Source organism: Phascolarctos cinereus, unplaced genomic scaffold, assembly GCF_003287225.1.
Source record: "Phascolarctos cinereus isolate Bilbo 61053 unplaced genomic scaffold, phaCin_HiC Scaffold_9;HRSCAF=440, whole genome shotgun sequence".
In the NCBI taxonomy this organism is placed as follows: domain Eukaryota; kingdom Metazoa; phylum Chordata; class Mammalia; order Diprotodontia; family Phascolarctidae; genus Phascolarctos; species Phascolarctos cinereus.
In genome coordinates this window covers 41540422-41565520 of record NW_027556402.1, presented here as the reverse complement: position 1 = coordinate 41565520, position 25099 = coordinate 41540422, and the positions used below count along the sequence as shown (strand labels likewise).

At 34.8% G+C, this 25099-nt stretch overlaps 1 pseudogene; it reads right to left on the bottom strand.

Moving 5' to 3' along the window:
• Positions 1–22603: 22603 nt before the first annotated feature.
• Positions 22604–25099, bottom strand: LOC144454098 (uncharacterized; annotated as a pseudogene).

The window sequence follows — 25099 nt, the reverse complement described above, 5'->3', positions numbered from 1 at the left end:
GTCCCAAAGCTTTGAAAAGTGTCACAGGACCACTATTTGGTACAGAGACCATGAATGCAATCTCTGTGGAGGAAAGATACAGTTGCAATTATTCAAGATGATGAAAAGAGCATGAAGTGGATAATCTAGGGTACTTCCTACTGCTTCCTGTGCCTAAGGCCTGAGATGCCTCCAGTGTAGACATTTAGGTAGCTTGGATCCCTAGAGACTTAGGGCTCAGATGGTTTAGAATCCCTTCTCAGCAGGTCTTCCTTGTATAAATTCTTTCCTTTTACTTTTTTGTTGGTGTTTTCCTTTACATTGAAAATATGAAGGAAAGCTTTGTTCAGAAATCATCAAGCATTCAAGAATCTCACGGGAAGTGGAATCATTGAAGAAAGTGACAATACATGGATTACAAATTACTCACCATTAATATTTTAATACTCTAGTTGCTCTACTAATATTAAGTATTAATTATAAAAAAATCACAGTGTTAATTTGTTTTATTTACTCAAAGACTTGTGAAAATAATATTACTAGAGGCATAGCTAAGATAACAGAGTAGAAGAAAAAAGTTAAGTAAATTTTCACCTTGCCTCCCAATGAAGCACCATGCTAATTCTAGTCAGAAAATACAAGAAAAAAAATACAGCAAGTCATTTTTTTCTAGCCCAGTTTGGGATAAAAAGACAAAGAAGTCTACAGGATCTGGGGATAGGGTCTGGCTGAGGAGAGCTTGCTAGGCGTTCCAGGGCAAGGAGAAATTGTGTATGAGGACAAGAAGAGAGCCCAGATCTATCCTGAAGGGATCTAAACTTGTGTAGAGCGCATGAAAAAACTTCAAGCTGTCATGTCTATCACTAATGACACAGTTCCAAGTCATAGATACAGGGTAGTACTGAGGAAGGGATCTATGCCTAGGTATGTCATTCCAGGGTAAGGAGCAGATTCCCAAGTCTTTTAAAGTTTTTGTCTTTAAAATTAAACTTAAAACTTCTATTTTTTATACTTTAGTTAAAATATATATCATATGCTTTATGATATATATATATGTATATAATTTAAAATTAAATTCAGAATAAAATAGCATATATATTAACATGACCAATGCAGTAATTTGTTTGACTATATATTTGTAGCAGTTCTTTTTCTTTTTGGATGGGGTGGGTAGGAAGGAGAAAAAAGACTATAGCTAACAGAAAAAAAATAAAAAGGTTTTAAAAAATAGGATGATAGTATAAAAAAAGTCTATACATAAAAATAAATAGCATCAATAAAACTTAAAAATGTGAAAAAAATTACTTGAAGTTTAGTCCTTCAATTGATATGAAAGACAAAAAAATTCAACTGCACAATCAACTGATCTATTTTACAAACTTTATTTCTACTAATGTTTTCTATTCATGTTGCCAGGAATTAGAAGATAAAACTTTTTATTACCATCAGTTAGTCATACAACCGATCAACAAATATTTCCTCAGCATTTCTTTGTGCTAACCATGCTAAATACTGGGTATACAAAGAAAGACAAAAGACAAGGATCTCACAATCTATATGTCATCATCTGCTTTGATCCAATGAGCCAAAGGCACTATTATCTTTCCAAATTAATTTAGGATTTATCTATGCCTAGTTTACTTTTGATTGACTGATATTTTTTTAAAGTAAATTAAATTTTTTGTTACATTTGAAGTTCTGAACTATTTCCCTTCCTTACTCCCCACCCTGTACTGTAGAAGGCTACATTTGAAAAAGATTTTATATACATACATACACACCTATCTATATCTATATCTGTATCTATCTATCTGTAAAGTCATATTATGCATACTTATATTGATCAGTTCTTTCTCTGGAGATGGAGAATATGTTTCTTCATAGGTCCTTTGTAGTTGATTTGAGTATTCAAAATACTCAGAATAACTTGGTGGTTCACAGTTGTTCTGTTACTGTATATATTCTCTTGGTTCTGCTCATTTTACTCTTCATTATTTCAAGCAAATCTTTCCATGATTTTCTAAAATCGATGAGCTCATTATTCCTTACAGCATAGTAATTCCATCACAATCATATACCACAACTTGTTTAGCCATTCCGAAATTGATGAGCATCCCCTTAATTTTCAGTGTTTTGCCACCACAAAGAGAACGGCTATAAATATTTTAGAATGTATAGGTTCTTTTCATTTTTCTCACATCACCTTGGAAAACAGACCTAATAGTGGTATTGCTGGGTGAAAGAGTATGCAGTTTTATGACTTTTGGGTATAATTCCAGATTGCTGTCCAAAAATGGGTGGATTGCTTCACAATTCCACCAACAGTGTATTAATATCCCTTTCCCACAACTCCTCCAACATTTTTCATTTTCCCCTTCTATCATTTTAATCAATCTGATAAGTGTGATGTGATATCTCAAAGTTTATAATTGGCATTTCTCTAATCAATAATGAGTTAGAGCATTTTTTCATATGACTATATATATAGCTTTGATTTCTTCATCAAAGAACTTCTTGTTCATGTTGTTTGACCATTTATCAATTGGGGAATGACTCATATTTTTAAAAATTTAGCAAAGTTCCTATATATTTGAGGTATGAAACCTGTATGTGAGGAACTATATATAAAGATTTTTTTCAGATTTTCTGCTTTCCTTCTAATCTTGGATAAGTTGACTTTATTTGTATAGAATCTTTCAAATTTAATGTAATCAAAATTATGCATTTTACATGCCACAATGCTCTCTATCTCTTGTTTATTCATGAATTCTTCTCCCATTTATGTCTGTTAGATAAAGTATTCCATATTCTTCTAATTGCATGTTCTTCTTCTTATAATCTCTCCTTTTATATATAGGTCATGTATCCATTTTGACCTTGTCTTGGTAAATGGTATAAGATGTTGGTCTATACTCACTTTCTTCCAGACTGTTTTCCAGTGTTCCCAACAATTTTTTTTTTTTTGCCAAATAGGGTATTCTTATCCTAAAAGCTTAATTTTTATGTTTGCCAAACATAAGATTATTATAATCATTTACTACTGTGTAGTATAAGTTTACTTTGTTCCACTAGTCCATCTTTCTATTTCTTAGCCAACACTAGGTAGTTTTGATAATTACAGCCTTATAATACAGTTTGAGAGCTGGTACTGCTAAATCTTCTTCCTTTACTTTTTTTTTTATTAATTCCTTTGATATGCTTGACCTTTTGTTCTTCCAAATGAATTATTTTTGTAGCTCAATGAAAGTTTTTTTTTTTGGGGTAATTTAATTGGTATAGCATTGAATAAATAGATTAATTTAGGTAGATTTGTCATTTTTATTACATTGACTCTTTGAAGTATAATTAGCTGTTTTAACTTCACTTTCTTCTCTTCAATTCAAACCCAGATCTTCAGTATCACCACAGTAGCTACATATATATAGTCAGGTTCTTTTTTACTTACTTATCTTCTTAGTGCCTTATTTCTTGGCTATTAGTTTAATATTAGAGTTGGGTTCTAGTTCCAAGATGTGTGGGATTATATCTCAGGCTTCATGTTTTTCATACTATTGTTTTCTGAGCTCTATCTGGGGCCTGATGTCAGGTACTCCTCTCTGTCCATGAGACAAGACCAGGGTCTCCACCAACACTGTCACTGAAGATGCTGTTCTTCCCTTTGGTTCCTTCCTTTGCTACAAGCTTCAGCTTACCTGTCTGTCCTGAAACTACAACCAGGGACTTCACCCTCCTGAAAGTGATCACTACTAGCAGGGCCTCTGCCACCCCTCTGTGATTTTACTCACCAGCATGTGCTCACTCTTCCTCACCCACAGCCACATTCTGAAATGGCGTCTGGTTAGTACACCCATGCCCTGATTCCAGAGCCAGCAGAGGGCCCTGAAATCTTCCCCATTCAGCTTTTCAACCCCCACACAATTTGTGGTTCAAAAATTTCCTGAAACTGAGGCTGCCATTCTGCACAGTTGCCCTCAGGGCTTGTTTGTTGATTTGGAGGTATCTCCCCAGAGGTATCTGCACTTCAATCAGGCCACACTGCCACCCCAAGAGGTCAGGTCTTTCCTAAAGTCTGAGTTGTCTGAGGCTAGACAACTGCTTTACCCTGACTTTTAATTATTTCTGCCATTCCAAGTTTGCTTTGTGGTGTTATTTTAAATTGTAGGGGAATTTGGGAGAGCCAGGTAATTTCCTGCCTTATTCTACCATCTTCCCAGAATCTTTGACTGACTGATTTAATTTAGATATCTGGACTTTCTATGATTAGTCAGGGTAGCAATAGCACTCTATTGCTAAAAAGGTAGGTTTAATATGGGAGTTGTATTTATAACTTTTGAACACTGGTGTACTTTTGATTATTAGGAGGAAACAAAAAAGAGACAGAAATTAAATTTCTATCCTTCAGACCAGCATTCAAATTAGATGATTTGAATTTTCAACTAAAAAAGAAACCATTTTCTTGGCCAAATACCTCCAAAGAGTTGTGCAAGGTCCACAAAAATACATAGTGAATGTGTGTAACCCATGGATGGCTCCTCAACCTAGCTAGTTGTCACTATATGTTGTGGGATAATGGCAGGAAAGTTTTAAAACTGTAAAAACGAAAAAGCAATTTCTATACTTGGAATTTCCATGAAGGAAATAATAGTAACTCTGATCAGACTGCTGGAACTGAAAAAATGTATTTTCTCTATGTAATGAACTGGAGAAGGAAATGGTAAACCACATCAGTATCTTTGCCAAGAAAACCCCAAATTGGGTCACAAAGACTCAGACATGACTAAATTGACTAGCAACAAAATTTTACAAATGAAGAGATTTTGGCTCAGAGAAGGTAAGTAATGTACATGATCAAAGAGTTAGTAAATGATAGAAGCAGAATAGGAATGCAGATCTTTCTGACTTTATGTCCACCTACCTTACTAAAAATGTTATTCAGATTAACTTTAAAATTGTTCAGAAGAAGTTTATCTTCTTAACCAAACAAGAAGTAGGTTTAGTCAATTAAGGAACCCAGAATAGACTTATATTAACACTCTCAGGTCAGAGGTAGAAAAATTGTAAAAGGTAATTCCCTATTAGTGACAGGACAGGAAAGCAACTGGTTGCCATGGTAATGAATGTAGTCCCTGATCTTGATTAGGAGAAAACCATTAGCAGTTTGGCGTTGGCTTTAGGGAAACAGAAGGGAAAAGAGAATCTCAGTTCCCTTTCCTCTTTTCTTTTTTAAAATATATTTTATTGATATTCTTTGTTTTTATATCATCATATTTCCCCTTGTATCACTCCCCCTCCACTTCCTAGAGAACCATCCCCTATGACAAATATTTTAAAGAAAAAGAAGAAAAAGAAATCACAAAAATTGATCAATACAACAAAAAAATCTGAGAATGTGCACAATCACCAGATCTATAGACCTTCTACCTTTATTGTTTTAAAAAATTCATTTAAAAGTTTTGAATTCTAAATTTTCTCCCTTCCTTCAGCCTTTTCCTCACCCGTGAAAAAGGTAAGCAATGTGATATCTATTATTCATGAGAAGTCACACCAAACATATTTCTATATTAGCCATATTTTAAAAAAAATCCCAAGAAACAAAAAACAAACATAAAGAAAATGAAAAAAAATATTCTTCAATTTGCACTAAGGGTTCACCAGTTCTTTCTCTGGAGGTGGATAGCATTTTTCATCATGAGTCCTTTGGAATTACCCTGGATCTTTGTATTAATCAGAGTAGTTAAGCCTTTCCCAGTTGATCATTGTAAAATATTGCTCTTGCTCTGTATAATGTTCTCCCGGTTTTGCTCACTTTGCTTTGCCGTCAATTCATATGCCTCTTCCTAAGTTTTTCTGATTTCATTCCCCCTCATCATTTCTTATAGCAAACTAATATTCCAGAAAGTCATATATCATATCTTGTTTAGCTATTCTCCACCTGATGGGCATTCCCTCAATTTCAATTCTTTGCCACTACAAAAAGAGCTGCTGTAAATATTTTTGGGCAGATAAGTACTTTTCCTTTTTAAAATTTTTTTTTTTAGAATGCAGTACTAGTAGTGGTATTTCTGAGTGTCTTTATTTTTCTATATCTCCTCCAGGATTTGTCATTTTACTTTTCTGACATGTTAGCCAATCTTATAGGTGTGAGGTGGAACCTCCAGTTCAGTCATTTTTCAGTCAACTCCCACTCTTTGTGAACCATTTTTTTTAGTCTTCTTGGCAAAAATACTGGAGAAGTTTGCCATTTCCTTCTCCAGATCATCTTATAGAAGAGGAAACTGAGGCAACCAGAGTTAAATGACTTGCCCAGTATTACACAGCTAGTAAGTGTCTGAGGCCAAATTTGAACTCAGCACTCTATCCATTGCACCATTCAGCTGCCCTAGGTATAAACTTTGAGTTGTTTCAATTTGTTATTCTCTAATTATTAGTGATTTAGAGTATTTTTTCAGATGCCTATTTTCATCTTTGATTTTTTTTCTTCAGAAAACTGCCAGTTCATATTCTTTGATCATGTATCAATTGGGGAATGGCTCTTATTTTTATCAATCTGATTCAGCAAATTAAATATTTAAGAAATGAGGCTTTTGTCAGAAAAAACTTGATGTAATTTCCTATCCCTTCCCCAGTTTCTTGTTTTCCTTCTAATTTTAGTTACGTTGGTTTGTACAAAAATTTTTAACTCCATGCAATAAAAAGTTATCCATTTTACCTTTCTATATTCTGTTTGGTCATAAACTCTTCCCTTATCCATAGATCTGACAGGTAATTTTTTCCATGTTTCCCTAATTTGCTTGTGGTATCATTCTTTATGTCTAAATCATGTACCCATTTTGATATTATTTTCAAGTACAGTGCAAGAAACCTTTACCTTTCCATATCTTGTATATGAAGAACCTTTTTAATTTCATGTAATGATTGTTATCAACTTTAGTAATTGCCTCTAACTCTTGTTTTGAGAATATAGTTCTATTGATTTCTGTGAAAGTTATATGATCAGTTTTTCTTTTTAAAAATAAACTTTAATATTAAAGGCATACATTCATTTGGAATATAATGTGGAATATCATGTAAGGTATAGATCTAAGTCAAATTTTTAAAAGAGTGCTTTACAGTTTTTCAGCAATTTTTATCAAATAAAAAGTTTTATCCTATAAAATGTATATTTTCTAGTTTATTAAACACTGAGTTGAGTTCCATTGTTTCTTATTCTCCCTTGACTTGTAATTTCTGTTGTTTTCTTTCTCTCTTTTTTTACCTAATATCAGATAATTTTGATGACTACTACTTTATAATATTATAATGGAGAAATTGACATTCCTCCTTTGTCCTTAAATTTTTTCATCATTTCCCTTGGTACTGTGGAACTTTTATATTTCCAAGTGATTTTTCTTATTGTTTTTTAGGTTGCTTTAAGCATTCCTTTGGTAATTTGATTGTATAAAATTAAAATCATAAATTCATTTGGTGATTATTGTCACTTGTATTATATTAGCATGTCCTAGCCAAATGCTCTGAACATTCTGAATAATAGATCTAGCTCAAGCCTCTGTGGCTCTTTAAGTTTTGATGGTATTGAATGAGTGTAAACAACAGTTGTTTTTAGTTCTGGCTGGAAACTCTGAGGGTCTTCCCCTCCCAGATAGATATATTTGTGGTTGTAAATTGGGCCATCTTTTGTCTCAATTCTTATCTAGCCATTAGTCATTGAATGGGCATGGCCTCAGACAAATTAAGACCTGGCAGAAGACCTTAATTTAGAAAGGCCAAGGTGACCCACTACATCTTGGGCCATTACCAGTCATCTTGACCTTCCTCTTGCTACTGGACTCTGAGGATTCTGGAGGCTAATGACAGTACAATTCTGCCTCATTCCAATCCAATTCACAAGGAGGTCAAGACATCACCTTCACATCAATGGTCCTCTTTGAGAGCAAAGGAAGAACAACAACTGAATATTCCTTCTGCTATTTAACTTGTTCTTCATTTCTTTAAAGAGCACTTTGTAAGCAAATCTATTCATGTATTTTGTGTCCATTAGTAGTTTGACCCCAAACATTTTATGCATTTTTTAGCTCCTTGAAATATGATTTTCTTTTCTATTAGGGTCTTTTGAAATGTCATTTTTAAAAAAATACAAAAGTTGTTAATGTTTGAGGGTTTATTTTGTACTTTGCGACTTTGCTGAAGCTATTAATTGTCTCAGTTCTTTGAAAAGTAGTTGGGAAGTTAATATTGGGGAGAGTGGGCATCCTTGCTCAACTCCAGTATTTAATGGGAAAGCTTCTAGTGTATTCCCATTGCATATAATAATTGTTTCTTTTTGTTTATATCTTTACCTTTATATGATATTAAAGAAAAGTCCCCCTATGCCTATACTTTCCCCCATTCCTATATTTTGAAGACATAAATACATATTGTAATAAATTAGTATTGTACTTTTTCAAAGATTTTTTCTGTATTGATTGAAATAATCATGTGGTTTTTAATGTTTTGTTTTTAACATGATTAAATAATATTATTGTTTTCCTAAAGTTTGAAACATTTTCATATCTGCTGTGATGAATGAAAGCCAGAGACAGAATTTCTGGGTAATTAATAATCAATTCATTAATTCCATTAGCCAGCAATCAATGAATTAATCATCATTAGTTTTTCTTGGTAACCAAAAACCCCAAGGAAGAACTTGAAATGCCTTAAATCTTTTCTGAAAGGGAACTCCCCTGACAAATAAAAATCAGCCCTGACCGGTGAACATTTAATGAGGAGGTGGGTTAAAAGTCTTCAGCTCCTCCTGCTGATAATGTGTCTTGATCACAAAATTTAGCAGCCTCAAGGCATCTCTGCAGGGGAAGCCATTTCCATCTGAACCTCTCTGGCTAATTTCCTCCTTTTTGAGCTGGGTTGCCCTAAACTCTAATGGAGGGGATCAAAGACAGGTGGTTCCTCCCCTAGGCAAAAGTTCACCCAAACTGTGTCCTGTTTATACTCTAAAGAGAAATTAGGTCTTCCAGTTGGACGGGGTCCTGCTCAATGACTTTGTGCCTTGAGGGGTAGGAGCAAATCTCATCACTCAACCATGCCCTTCATAGATTGACCAACCTTTTAATGAATTGGGTTTTAACAGAAATGAAAGGAAAAGGGTGGATCACAAATTAGTAACTAGTTATTAACATACTATGATATTAATTTTTCTCACTGCTCTAAAGTCAGCTTCATTGTGCTGAATGATTTCTTGGTTTAATTTATGTGGTTTGCCAATATTTTATTAAAAATTTGTGAACCAATATTCATTAATGATATTAGTTGAGTTCTCCTTCCATGCTTTATCCTTTCTACGTTTAGGAGTTAGGAATGCACTTGTCTCATAAAGGAGTCACGTATTTCTTGCTTTCTCAATTTTTGAGAATGATTGTGTAGTATTGATAGCTATTATTTTTTAAAAGTTTGATAGAATTCTCTAGTGATTCCATGTAGCCCAAGAGTTTCTTCCTCCCCACCTATCTCTTGAATAGTTCTTTTACAACTAGTTCTATTTCTTTTCCAGAGATTGGATTTAGATCATTATTTCATTTTCTCTTAGCTTCAGGGTTTTTTTTTTCATTCTCAGTTTTGGTAGCATAGAACTTTGCATATTAGGTCCTAATAATTCTTTTTATTTTTTCTAGTTTTGTTGTGATATCACCCTTTTCATTTCCTACTTTGCTTTTTGTGATTTGCTTTTCTGTCTTCTACTAAACAGTTTGGCAAAAGGCATTTTTTTAAATCAATTTTATCATCCTTTTTAATGAATAAGATTTTGATTTTATTTATGTTTCTATCATGTTTTGGGATTTCCAATTTATCTTTTTCTCTCAGCTCCTTGTTCGTAATTATTTTGATTTTATTTGTTGTCTTTCTGTTTTAAAAAAATCATGTCCATTTCATTAATCTTCTCTTTTTTTCTTTTATAAAAATTTGTAAGTGTGTAAAACATATGTATTACAGAGCTATTCTTTTTCCCCTGAAGAATGCTTTAGTTATGTCCCATAAGTTTCCATATATTGCCTTATCATTGTGATATTCTTTCATGTAATTTTTCTTTCTCTGATTTGTTTTTTGACCATTCAGTATTTGGGATTATATTGTTAAATCACCATTTGGGTTTATAACCTTTGTGCTTCCTGAAGTTGTTACTATTTTTATTCTGTTATGATGTTAATGATATTTTACCATTTATGCTGCTCACATTTATTTGCAATATTTCTGTACCCTAATAGTGTTCATTTTTTAAAGTTCCATGTAACACTGAGAAATATATATGTTCTTTATTAGCTTCATTTAGTAGACATCATAAGTCTTATAAGTATAATTTTTGTAGCTATTTGTTCTGTTATATATTTCCCTTTTATTTATATTTCTGTTCAATTTATCCAAAGTTGAGAGAATATTATTACTATATGAATGCCTATATTTTCTTATAAATCAGTTAACATTTCCATTATTAACTCATCAGCTAAGTCATTTGGAGCATTAATTAAATATTGATTTTTGTTTTTCTATGGTTCCTTTTATCATAATGTAGTTTCCTTGTCAATCTCTATATTGTGAATTTTCATTTTTGCTTTATATGTTAGCATATTTGTAAATGTTATTACTTTTAGATTTGTTTAATGCATAATAATTTTTTCCAGTCCCTAATTTTTATTCTGCATGTCTTTATTTTTATATGTTACTTTTAAACAACAGATATTTTTATCCAATTTGTTACTTTTTAATTTTATTGTATTAATCCATTCACATTTAAAGTGTTGAGAGGTTTATATTTTCCTTTCTTTTTCATGAATCGTAACTTTTCCTTCATTCTCTGTAAAGAGAGTAATTTGCCTCTTCAGTTATTCTTGTTGTGTGGGACAGAGACCACTTACTCAAAAATAAAAACAAAGACTTAGATACCTTGAAAGTAGAAAGGAGTTTATTGCTTTCTCATGAGAAAGGGTACCCTCTTAGTCGCCATTTCAGGCCAGGAGAGTATGAGTTGGGTATGGAAATCAAGGCTTATTTATACTGTAACATGAGTTCCTCCTCCCTAACCCTCTTCCCCTTATCCCATTGGCTGGGCTTTCAGAGGGTGCAATCTATACCGGAGACACAAATTTGCCCAGAGACAAGAAAAGGTGGGAAGCAAGCAGTTCAGGTTGGGGGCAGGCTTATTCTTTCTGTTATGTGCTTAAAAACAGAATCTGAGTGGGTTAGGATTTTGAAATCAACAATCAAGAATTATTAACAAGAACTATTGACCTTTGAGGAGGCTTCACTTCTGAGAGATCATCTCTCACATTGCTTAATCTACTATTAACCTATTCTCTTCCCATTACTCTCTTTTCAATCTATTCTCAACCTATTCTTCTTAATTTATTCTCAATGTATTCTCTATCATCAAGCCAATTTCCTACCATTTATCATCCCTTTCCCTATGTTTAGAATTTTGCTTCCAGGGGTGGGGAGCCTGCAGTCTCAAGACCATATGTAATTCTCTAGGTATTCAAGTGTGGCTCTTTGACTGAATCCAAACTTCACAGAACAAATCCCCCAAACACTCTAATATAAGGATTTGTTCTGTAAAACTTGTACTCAGTCAAAAGATCACACCCAAGGACCTAGTGAGTCACCTATGGCCTTGAGACCACAGGTTTCCCCACTACTGCACCTTTTAATTCCTTTTTTTTCTTTCTTATTTTATCTGGTTACCTGTCTTCTATTTTTTTTAACCAGTTAAGTAGACAAGTAAATTTTTTCTGTCCTTTTGTTTATTAGATTTTATTTCATTTTAAGCACATGTTTTCTAAAAACAACAAAAAATTCTTTCTCACTTCATTATTTTGTTTTCCTTTTTGTCTATTCTAGACTTTTATTCTTTGATTCATGCTCCTTATATTTATTTATTACTTCTTTAGTCTCATGGAATTAAAGTTCTTAATGTTCCCATTTTGGGTTTCCTTCTTTAACATTCTCCCTTGTCCTCCTTTTCCTGTTATGCATCATTCACAGAACAGAAGCATTAAACCATGGTAGGAACTTTTTTACACCTCTGTTTTTACAGATTATTATTCTTTGCATTCTCCATTATGCATTTTTTTCTCCATTTGCCATAGAATGTCCTCTCTTGTCCCATGTCCTTTCAATATTCCAGGTGACAGTTTTCCACAAGACCTCTGATTCTTCTTCTCCTGTTACAAGGTGCTGTCTGTGGAGGCCCAAAGCACTCTAGATTATAATAATTGCACAGTCTGTATCTCCCATTGTAGACTATAGCTCTCCTCTCATAGTATGGCTATTGAATGGCATTTGCTTCCAAAACTTAAGGAAAATCTTCCCTTTTTTTCTTCTCATTTCCATCTTTTCCTATGCTGCTGTTCATACTTCATTCTTGAAGAGGAGCAATGACATCAGGAGGGTGATGTCTTGACTTGCAAGTGAATGGATTTAAGTGAGGCAAAGCTGGACAAAGTCATCAGCCTCACTCTGTCCTCCAGAGTCATCCTAGTCCAGTGGCAAGACATAGCCCAGGAGAACTGGCTATGGCACAGGATATAGTAGGAGACCTTGGCCTTTTTAAACTAAGCTTAAGCTCAGCTTTTTATCTTTTGGTCTACAGGCATTATTTCTCCTTACCTGGTATATTGACTTTATTAAGGTTCATAATATGTCCCTTTCCATTTCCTTCTTCCTGTCTCCTAGCTTCTCCCGTTCTCCAGGGTCTTTCCTTCCACATACAAGAAATTGATTTAACTGTAGTCAGGGTGTTGTAACATTTAGTTCATGATATTTTAGGCTTATTCTTCCACCATCATTATTATTATTATTGCCATGCTTATGCTTTTCCACTTGTGTTTTTAGAAAGAAATTTCTTAATGTTTCCCCTGTTGATGCTACTGCTGCTGCTATTTGCATTGTCATCAGCAGCACTGTTGTTAACCATATAGGTGTATTTATTGTTCCATGTTTTTTCCCCTGGGTTAATTTATTTCATTACCTGTGCCTTCATTGGTTGCTGCATTTCTTTAGCTTCTTTGTATCATACTGTCTGGGGGTGTTTGCAAAGCAAATGATTTGTTTAGGTCTAGTTTTCTTTATGGAAAGAGTGAATTTCACCTTATATAGAATGTTTGTCTTTTCATTGTTTGCTAGCCTCAGCTTTGCAGGGCCTCGCAGCCTCCATTTTCTCACCACTTTAGCCCATCCTCCACACAAGTGTCAAAGTGATTTCTCCTAAAAGTGCAGGCCTGATCTTGTTAATCCCCTATTCAATAAGTTCCAGTGACTCCCTATCACCTCCAAGATCAAATACAAAATCCTCCATTTAATATTCAAAGCCTTTCATAATATGCCTCTCTTCTTAACTAAGTCTTCTTACACCTTACTCCAGTGACACTGGTTTCCTTGGTGCTCCTTGCACAAGACAAGTTATCTCCTAACTACTTGCATTTTCACGTACTCTCCCCTATGTCTGGAGTACTCTCTCTCCTCATTTTTCCTGGTTTCCTAAACTTCCTTCAGGTCCTAACTAAAATACCATCTCCTACAGCAAGCCCTTCCCAATCCCTCTTAATTCTATTGTCATCCCTCTATTAATTATTTCCTCTTCATCCTGTCTATAACTTATGTGCACATAGTTATCTGCATGTCATCTACCCCCTTTGGTTGTGAACTCATTGAGGGCAAGGACTATCTTTTGCCTTTGTTTTTATGCCAAGTGCTCAGCACAAAGCCTGGCACACAGTTAGTGCTTAATAAATGTTTAATGATTGACTGCATATGAAATAAAATCATAGAGAGTTGCTTACTCTGCTGGCATTATAATTGATTTTCCCAATGTTACACAGCAGTATACGTCAAAGTGGCTCTCTAATCAGTGAACCCTAATATCTCTTCCAGGGTTAGGGAACCTGTGGCCACATGTGGCCCTCTAGGTCCTCAAGTGTGGCCCTTTGACCGAACCAAAACTTCACAGAACAAGTCCCCTTAATAAAAGGAATTGTTCTGTGAAAGTTGGACTCAGTCAAAAAGCCATACCTCAGGATCTAGAAGGCCACAGGTTCCCCAGCCCTCAGGCTTTTTAAAGACACAGTGTGATGTACAATATCACTTAAGGAAGTGTGCTTGCTTTTTTGTTGTACCTTCATTAAATAATAGCCCTGATGCATTATTTTACCGTTTTATACCCTTTGAAGGGAAAATAAAGTAAGCAGATGGGATGGTAGTATTCCAAATGAAATGAACAGGTGCTTTTTATGCTTTAATATTGAAACATTCTTGGGGAAAAAACCCATAATTTGCTTCCAACTCACGCAATAAAAATATGTTTTTAGAGCTTTCTGAGGATTCAGTTTAAGGGATTGCTCAGCAACTACTGAACATTTCATGATTGTAATTTGCAGGGCACTTGTAAGAAATATTGGAACAATATTCATAAGGTGCTTATAGTTGTTTAGAAATGAAGCAATAAAAATTAAAAAAATGCAGCAATTAGCAAAGGCAGAATGAAGTACTAAATTGTGATACATAGATAAGGAAGGTTGGTTATTATACCAATTGAAAAGTCATTACAACAAAACAAAACCGGGTTTGAATGTAGTAACATAGCACACTTAGTAATGAAATTATATAACAATATTTGTTAGCATTTATGTAATACTTTGAGGTTGTAAAGCCCTTTACATATACTACTTAATTTTTTTTTATTTTTAGGCAATTGGGGTTAAGTGACTTGTCCGGGGTCACACAGCTAGTGTCAAGTGTTTGGTCTGAGGTCGGATTTGAACTCAGGACCTCCTGACTACAAGGCGGGTGCTCTATCCACTGTACGACCTAGCTGCCCCCCATGTATTCTATCTCAACTGATCCTCAGAAAACACCCTAACATAGGTAATAATATAGTTCCCATTTCACAGATTCAGAAATTGATCCTGAAAGTGGTTTTTGTTTTTTAAAGTCACAGGACTAGTAAGAATGTGAGCCATTTCAAACAGAGGTCTTACTAAGTCCAAATCCAATGCACTGTGGCACTTAGCTGCCTCAATTAAAACGTGCTCATTACATAGCCATTCTCAAGGAAATCATACAAAGGGTAACAAGAGTGTTGAAAGACAGTTGTACTCACAATCAGATGACCCAAGGCTGAGTTCCAGAGCTGACAGGTGCCAGCTGTATGACAGCTGGTCAGTTTGGTATTTCAACAATATTTATTATTTGTTTATCATACGCATAGTGCTAGAGGATGTAGATACACAGACAAGAAAAAATTCTGCCTTAATGGAGATTCAGGTCTACTTTAGCTACTCTTAATCTTGGTTTCTTCACTTATGAAATGAAGACAGCAATATTTATTTTACCTGCCTTGCAGTTTTGAGGTAAGATTTTTTTTTTATTGTGAATTATGGTTATTATTTTAGACCACTTTGGGAATTTCATTTGTATACGGAACTCTTGATAAAGAAACTCCCTTTCCCAATGCCTATCTATTCCTTCTCTAAAAGTTATCATCTTAGAGGGTATCCTGGGATGCTGAGAGATTGTCACTTGCTAAGGGTGATACAACCTTTATGTATTTTACACAGTGTTTTAGATTCAGAGACCCCATAGTGCTTTACAACTTATTCTCTACAGCCATAGAGTTCAAATTTCATGAAGAGGTTGGTATCATCAATAAATCTGGTTCCTCAGTAGACTATCTTTTGGAGTCGGGACATAACTTTAGATCTTTGTACCATGAAGTCAGGTTTTTTATTCCCTGTGCAATGTTTTTTTCCTTCATTAATATTTTATCATTTCTAATTACTTTATTTTACCCAGGGCAGATGCATAAGTAAAATAGAAGACTTCAAGTGATCAGTTACAGTCCTTTGCGATCTATTTCTTTGGAAATAGATAAAATTTCATGTTTATGGAAATTTAGACATGGAGGAATAATAGATAATATACTTATAAAATATTGGCATTATATTTGTTAGAATTTATGGGTTTTTGAATGCATTTTTTCTTGCCATTTTTTTAAAAAGGCCATGTGAACAGTCAAGAAAGTTTTTGCTAATTTATATACATATGAATGTTAGGAATGTGGCCAGGCATGAGGGAAATAAAGAACTTTCTCCCTAGGTTTAGTTTGATTTCTTGTTTCTCCCTCTTTCCTCCTACTCATTTGCTAGGAGGAAAAAAATTTATTTAAGAAACTGGCGATCTCAAACTGTTAGAAATTTTGGCAGTTTTTTTGGGAATACAATCTTAAAATGAATGCTTACTAAATGTTGTATAGCAATCACAACTTAAACAGGGAACTATAAAGTATTTCTTATCCTAAGCAAAAAAGAAGTATGCAATAGACCCACAATCCTTGGCATGGGAGAATTCTGTTAAAAAATAAGATTATAAGCCTGGGAGCACTAGTATTTTAAAGTAGCTCTGAATTGCGATGTAGCTTGGCAACTGGGCAAGGATTCACTGGAGAAGAATCTCCTGTTCTTGCCAAGGAACTGAGAAGTAGATGTTTCCTTATGGAAATGGGGGAAAAATGTATTAAGATTTTTATTTTCATGAGTTCAATAACTGTGTGTTAAGGCTTCTCCCTTTTTTTTTAAAGCTTTGTAGGAGGAAAAGCATTTCTGTATTCTCTAAGACATAGATAGCACCTTAGCTGAGGATTTAAGCAAAAGCTGGGGCCAGAGGGGTGCTCCACTTGACACATATCAGCAGTAACTAAAGGGCCAATAGAGCACTACTGTATCTATAGAAGAGGTGGGGAGAAGACCCAAAGCAGCAGTTTAATCTCATTGCTAAAAGACAGCAGTGACCCTGTAGAACAAGAGATAAGAATTGTTCCTCCATACGTTTACCTTGTTTGCATTTCTCCCCTACCTGTGTGCCCCTCAGTGAATTCATCCACCATACAATTTCACTTAACCTATAACTTTCCATAGATTGTTTATGTTTTCCTATTGATGATGCATGTATTTGTTATAGAATGTATGCCAGGTTTATGGAGAAAATGTTCTATTGCTATTTTTTCTTACTTTTACATTTTTGTTTGAATTAGTTGTGTCCTTTCTCTCACTAGAAAAGCTAAATATAGTGATGGGTGCCTATGAGCTGTTACTTTGAGGTGCGCCCTCACAGAGTATGATAAACCAAAGATATTCTTGTCTGGACAACTGAATCAATTTATCTGATTAGTTTTCCTGGTATAAATGTATTCTCCCCCTTTTAAACAACCTATCGTTAACAGTTAGTTGGCTTATTGGATAGAGTGCTGGGTCTGGAGTCAGGAAGGCTCATCTTCCTAAGTTCATATCTGGCCTCAGACACTTACTAGCTCCGTAGGCAAGTTACTCTATTTGCCTCAGTCCTCATCTGTAAAATGAGCTGGAGAAGGAAATGGCAAACCACTCGAGTATCCTCGCCAACAAAACTCCACATGGGGTCATGAAGACTTGGACGTGACGGAAACAACTGAAAAACAGTCTTTAACTGAAGCTAGAGGGCTGTTGTACTTTCTTGGAACTGCCCTTCTATTAGGTGATAAGACTTCCACTAAGAGTGAAGGATGTAAAGTCAAATCTAAGAAAAAAAATATGAAGAATTGAAATGTAGAAATTACAATTGGGAATCTTGTTCACATTTTTCCTAGCTGGTGTCTGTTTTTATCATTTTCCCTGGATCAATAATTATTTTATAAAATTATGAAGTGGGGGCAGACATGCTTGGTTCTCTGGGTACTCTCCAGGGAAGCCCACAATGGCAGCAGGAAGTAGGACTACAATCACAGTTTAATAAGGCAGAGGGGGTACAGATAGAAGCAGTGAAACACATATAGAGGTAGACAGCACGGGAGCAGGGGATGATGGAATGTTAAAGGCAGGCAGGCAGTGTGGGGAAGAGGATAGGGAGGGTGAGAGGTACAGTTAATAGAAAACTAGGAAGCTGGGAGCGAATGGAGATGGAAGAGTGCTCAGGGGGCAGGAGTTTGGGGTCTCATTTTTATAGTTTTTTTTGGGAGAACAGACTGACTTTTATCTGTGCCACCTTGGGATTAGTTCATTAACATATCCAAATTGTCTCAAAGTTGCCAATAAAACTTTAAAGTTAGCACGTACATGTCAACTCAGAATTATCAGTGCTTTTTGGCATTCCTCTGGTCTTACTTCTGGATGTCTGTAATTTTCCTGAGATTTACATGTCATAGTACCAAGAATCCCGACAGCAGTGCCTACGTGACTTCTAATGATGTAGCACATACTCTCAGGATGTGGATTTTGGTTAATATATGATATAATTTGTAAATTACGCTCCTTTGATCTTTGTATGTAAATTCAAGGTTCTTTGCAATCATACTTCTTACTATTGCCCCTTTATGCTGTTCATCCTTCATTTTCAAAGAGGACAAATGTCATCAAAGTCCAGTGGCAAGAGAAAAGTCAAGATGACTGATGATGGCCTGGGATACAGGTGATGGCATTGACATCCTCCATGTCTCATGGAGCGCTCCACACTATCTTCTTCAGCCACCTTTATTACCATTGGAGTAAATTGTCCTCATCTGTCTATTCTGCTGCGGAAAGTTTTCACATGGTAGATAGTCCTCTCACTCACTAGCAGGTTTGAGGCCTATCAGTTACCCTCAACCTGATTTTACCAGCTTGTGGCCACTGCATACGCTACAGCTCTTTGGAGCCACAGGTAAGAGTTGTGACAAATGGACCTCAAGGGTAGATGATCAATCTTGCAAAGGGCTTGGCAAGCCTTCACACTGAGGTGCTAGTCTTCTCTGCACACCCCATACACCTTATTGCTCCTCTATACTGGCTTCTTATAAACTTGCTATACTTACTAGACAGGAAGGATTGTCAGGGGAATGGAATAAGATACAATTTTGACATATTTCCTCTATAATCCAATCTCATTCAGGAAGGATTTATTAAGTTCCTACTATGTTCTGTGTGCTAGGTGTACAGACATGAAAAAAAGTCACTACCTTAAGGATTACATTCAAACTGAGTAGAGTAAATATGTTGTCTATCAGTGTGTGGATGATTTATGTTTTGACTAGTCCATAATTTAGTAGATGTTAGCTAGATGGCATGGTCAATAAAGAGCTAAACCTGGAGTCAGGAAGACCTGAGTTCAAATCCAGCCTCAGATATTTCCTTAGCCATGTGACTCTGGGCAAGTCACTAAATCTATATTTGCCTCAGTTTCCTCATCTGCAAAATGGTTGTCATGAGGACCAAATGAGATAACATTTGTAAATTTCTTAGCAAAATGCCTGTCACATAGTAGGTGCTATATAAATAATAGCTATTGAGTATCAAATACTTTTCCATGTTCATATAGCTGGAAAGCATCAGAGGCAATAGTGAAACCTATACCTTCCAGACTCAAGATCTAGCACTATGTCCTGTTGCCTCTGAATACAAATATTTTGTAACTCCTCAAATTATACCTTGGCAAAAGAAGTCCATTTAAACGCTGTAAGCAAACAAATGCATCTGAAAGGAGCAGAGTGGGGATGGGGCGTGTGTGTGTGTGTAGGAGCATCAGGATACTTAGGTTCTAATCAGTTAACTTTGGGGAGGGAGGGCACCAACAACTTGGAGGATCAGAAAAGTCTCCCTTCAAAGATTGGACTGAGTCTTGATGGAAACCAGGGATTCCAAGAGAAGGTGATGTGGAGGGAGAGCATTCCAGGTTTGAGGAAAATTCAAAATGAAGACAGAGATTCATGTAGATGAAAAGGTTCATGAAGGTGGAGATTCATGTGTGTTGTGGGTCAGGACATTACTGGAGTAGGACAATTGGGGTGGCTTTAGTTTATCCTCATTAGATACCACCAACCAGTGCCATTGTAAGCCAATACTTCAGCAAAGATTTGGAGTTGTTTTAGTGAACTTTGTCCCCAGAAGGATGGTTTTGGGACAAATCTGTGGACCTTTGGGCAAGCGGGAGATAAAGATTGTTTTAGTTCTGTGGGAAGAGTTGCTGATATTACAGGAAATTTGCTTGCTGACTCTTTTTAATCTCCTTGCCTTACTTTTTTTTTCTTCCTGCTTTTGACCATCTTATGAACTGCTTTTACCTGAGGTTTATTGAATGTATTTTTATTATAGGAATTGTCTTTGTACATTATCACTGACTGATCCATTGCCCCAGACATGGAATAACAATGAGGATAATGTGTAAGGGACAGAGTGAGGGAAAGTACAAGGAGATCGGAAAGGGAAGAAGGAGACAAAGAGCTGTAACTACCGAACAGAGGAAATTGTATCTTTTATGCTAGTAGTAATGATAGCCACATAGTGCAGGTAGGTGTTCTTGGACAAGTCATTTAACCACTTGTCGTGCAATTTCTTCATTAACAAAACATGTGTGTTAGCTGCAGGAACAAGATGACCTTCTCAGAATAAGCTGATCTTTCCAAATCTCATAATCATGCTGTTAACTCATCAATGATCAAAAGCTTAGGAATCATCATCATCATCATCATGATGGACTAATATAGCTTTCCAATAGAACCAACTCTTAAAGGTTCCTTTAAATGCAATTAACTCCTTCCCTCCTCCCTTAGCCTCCTCTCTCTTATAGTTGGAGGGCCAGAGGGTGGAGCACTCAACTCCTCCCAACTGTAGAGGGCAGCATTTAGACTTTCCAGTTTTCTCTGGTTTCTCTCTACATCTCTGCTTAGTTTTAACTTCAAAGAACAAGATCTCCCTGAGCCAGGTACCTCTTGTCCTTGTTGTTTCATGTAGACTGGAAATGGAGGTGAAATAGTCACACGTGTCCATGTATACACACCTTTGTACAGGAAATGAAAAGTCTCATGATTATTTTCTAAGGGGGCAAATATGTTTGGGGAAAAGTTCAAAATGAAAAAATTGAATTGAATCGTAGGCTATCAGTGTGAGTATTAGTTTTTCTATGTCTTAGTTACATTTAAAGGGAAGATTCACAAGTTGGTTCTATCAGAAGGCTATCTCCGTCCATAATAAAAAAAAAGATTCCTAAGCTTTTAATCATTGCTTTATGCTAAGATATCCCATAACTAAATCAATAATTATTAACAGTATAGAAAATGAATAAAAACAGATGAAATGGCCAAAACTATCCTAAAATTAAAATGAAATAACCCTTTAAGTCTATAACAAAACTGGCAGTTGCAATCTGTTTACTTTTTAAAGGACTTTTTGATCCATTTTTAAATATAAAATGAATAGAAGTTAGTCATACTAATTTGGTTAAGAAATTGCTAATCTGGTATTACTAAGAATAATGTTGGACTTCCTCTAGCTTTCATCATTTGAAACCTTAAATTAATTTGAATATGTTAAAGAATATTCATGCAATGTGTTCAAGTGAGCTTAGATAACTAGAAGTGCCAATTGGTGGTAGAACAAATGAACAATCTAATTAAAATTATATCATGTTATATTGCAGAACTGGCAAGATTTTCAGATCAATTCAAATCACATCATAAGAACTGTATTAACTATATGAAGGAATATTAACCATATGAAGAAATACTTGACAAAAATAGTCATTAAGGGACATCATTAGGTAGTTACTAGATCAGAATTGGTTTCTGTAAAAAAATAGTTTCACAATGCCAGTATTTTGAAAGAACATGTTATAAACATCATCAACCTTAACCATTATTTATCCTCATAATATAGAACACAAAAGGCTTCCCCCCCCCTTTTATACATCAGGCTAATATAACACTAAAAGGTCGGTATTAATGGGGAAAACATGTTCAGGTGTACATTGTGATATATATTTGACAGCTTATGTAAACAATAAATTGGGCACAGAATTAAATGGGAAAGAAAAAACAGGATGGATTGCATTTGGAAAATTGTGCAACATTTCTTGAGTGTTCTGATGAGTGCGAACTTCATGGGCTTCCCCTCCCCCATCTTCTCTACTGTAAAAACTCTTTCAGGCCTCTTTTATGTCAGATAATTTGCTTCATCCTTTACTTCCTTTTCCCCTTCTACCAGCACATTCCTCTTTCTGACTCCTTTTTTTTTAGATAATCCTCCCATTATGTTCAATTCACAGCCATACCCTCTGTCTTTGTATACTCCTTCTAACTGCTCTAATAATGCAAAAGTTTTTAGGTGTTACAAGTATCATTTTCCCATGTAGGAATGTAAATAATTTAACCTTATTGAATCCTTTATGATTTATTTTTCTTGTTTACCTTTTTATGCTTCTATGAGTCTTGTATTTGAAAGTCAAATTTTCTCTTCAGTTCTAGTCTTTTCATAAGGAATGCTTAAAAGGCTTCTATTTCATTGAACGTCTATTTTTTCCAATTCTTGGTTATAATCCTAGCTCTTTTGCCCTCCAGAATACCATATTCCAAGCCTTTCAGTCTTTCAATGTAGAAACTATCAAATCTTGGTTCTAGAATATCAAAGCAGTTTTTCTTGACAATTTCTTAAAAGATGATGTCTAGGTCCCCTTTTTTAAAAAAATCATTTCAAGTAGTTTAATAATTCTTAAGTTACCGCTCCTGGATCTGTTTTCCAGGTCAGTTGTTTTTCCAATGAGGTATTTTACACTTTCTTTTCTTTTACTTAGATTTCAGCAAAATATTTTAATTTGCTTCAATTGAACAGAAATTAACCACATATCTGCCATACACAAGGCCCTTATCTCCAGTATGAATTCTTTAATGTTGAGTAAGGTTTGATTTCTGAATAAAGATTTTGCCACAGTCATTACATTTATAAAGTTTCTCTCCAGAATGAATTCTTTGATGAATATTAAGCTGTAAAATTTTAACTATAGGCTTTCTCACATACATTGCACTAAAAATGTGTCTCTCCAATGTGAGTATGCTGATGTTGAGTAAGATTTGACCACTTGTTAAAGGCTTTTCTACACTTACTACATTTAAAGAGTTTCTCACCAGAATGAATTTTCTAATGTTGCGTAAGAAGTGTCCATTGGGTGAAGGCTTTCCTACATTGATCACATTTATAAAGCTTTTCTTCACAATGAATTCTTTGATGAAGATTTAGCTGTGAAATCTGGCTGAAAGCTTTATTGCATTCATCACACTTTTATGGTTTTTCTCCAACAGGAATAAGTTGATGCTAAGTAAGGTGTACTCTCTGTGAGAAGACTTTCTCACATTCATTGCATTTATAATATTTTTCTCCAGAATTAATTTTTTGATGAAGATTAAGTTGTGAAATGTAATGGTAGGCTTTCCCACATTCAGTACACTTAAAAAGCTTCTCTTCATTATGACTATGCTGATGTTGAGTAAGGTGTATCCTCTGGAAAAAGGCTTTCCCATGATATTATAGTTAAGTGGTTTCTCTCCAATATAATTAAGGTGATGCTGTGAAAGATGTGTCCTTTGTGTGAAAGTTTTTCCATATTTATCTCATTTATAAGGCTTCTCTCCAGAATGAATTCTCTCATGTTGAACAAGTTTTGCCCATTTGCTGAAGGCTTTCCCACATTCATTACATTTGTAGGATTTCTTTCTAAAATGATGAGTATAGCCTGCAAAATATGTCTGAAAGCATTCTCAAGTTCAATATATGGAAAAGATTTCTGTCCTGTCCTATTTAGTTAGTTGTGAATCATCTGAAACACTTTGCATGCCTATTATATTTATAGATGCTATTTACTATGAGAACTGCATGTTGTGCAATTAGGATTGATCTCAGACTGAAGTGTCTTCCAAACTCATTACTGTCAGAGGTTTCTTCCTTACTTAGAGTTTCCTCACACATGAGGAAATGATTCTTCAAATGATTCTCTTGTTGGCTCTGCCCCCTCACTAATGGGCCTTGAAATTTAAAGACTTCTGATTTGGAGTCTCAGGAACTATATCTTATAGGTCTTTCTTTTTTTAAATTTTTAGCATTTTTATTTAAAGTTTTTAGTTCCAAATTATATCCCTTCCTCTTTCCCCTCCCCTGTGAGATGGTAAGCAGATATAAGTTATACATGTGAAGCTATGTAAAACATTTCCATATTAATCATTTTGTAGAAGAAGATTCAAATAAAAGAAAAAAAAAGAAAAAGTGAAAAAATAACATGCTTCAGTCTATGTTCAGTCACTACCATTTCTTTCTCTGGAGGCAGATAATAGTATGCTTCATTATTAGTCCTTTGGGATTGTCTTGGATCATTGTATTGCTGAGAATAGCTAAGTCATTCACAATTCTTCACTGAACAATATTGCTTTTACTATGTATGATGTTCTCTTGGTTCTGTCTTTCCAGGTGTTTCTGAAATCATCCTGCTTGTCATTTCTTATAGCACAATATTATTCCATTACAATCATATACAATAGCTTGTTTAGCTGTTCCTCAATTGATGGATATCCCTTTGATTTCCAATTTTTAGGCACACACAAAAAAAGAGCTGCTATAAATATTTTTGTACAAATAGGTCTTTTTAAGGATGTCTTTGGGATATAGACCTAGCAATTATATTGCTGGATCAAAGGCTATGCAGTTTTATAGTACTTTGGGCATAGTTTTGATTTGCTCTCCAGAATGGTTGGATCAGTTCACAACTCTACCAACAATGCATTAGTGTTTGGGTTTTCACACATTCCCTCCAACAGCCAACATTTTCCTTTTTTGTCATATTAACCACTCTAATAAGTATGAGGTGATACCTCAGAGTTGTTTTAATTTGCATTTCTCTCATCAATAGTGATTTAGAGCATTTTTTATATGACTATAGATAGCTTGGATTTCTTTGTCTGAAAACTGCCTGTTCATATCCTTTGACCATTTATCAATTGAGGAATCACTTGTATTTTTATAAATTTGACTCAGTTCTCTATATATTTGAGAAATGAGGCCTTTATCAAAGATACTTGTTGCAAAAATTTCCCCTGGTTTTCTGCTTTCCTTATAATTTTGGTTGCATTGGTTTTATTTGTGCAAAATCTTTTAAATTTTACATAATCAAAATGGTCTATTTTACATTTTGTAATGCTCTCTCTATATCTTCTTTATTCCTAAACTGTCCCCTTATCCATAAATTGGACAGATAAACTATTCCATACTCTCTTAATTTGCTTATGTTATCACCCTTTATGTGTAAATCATGTACCCAT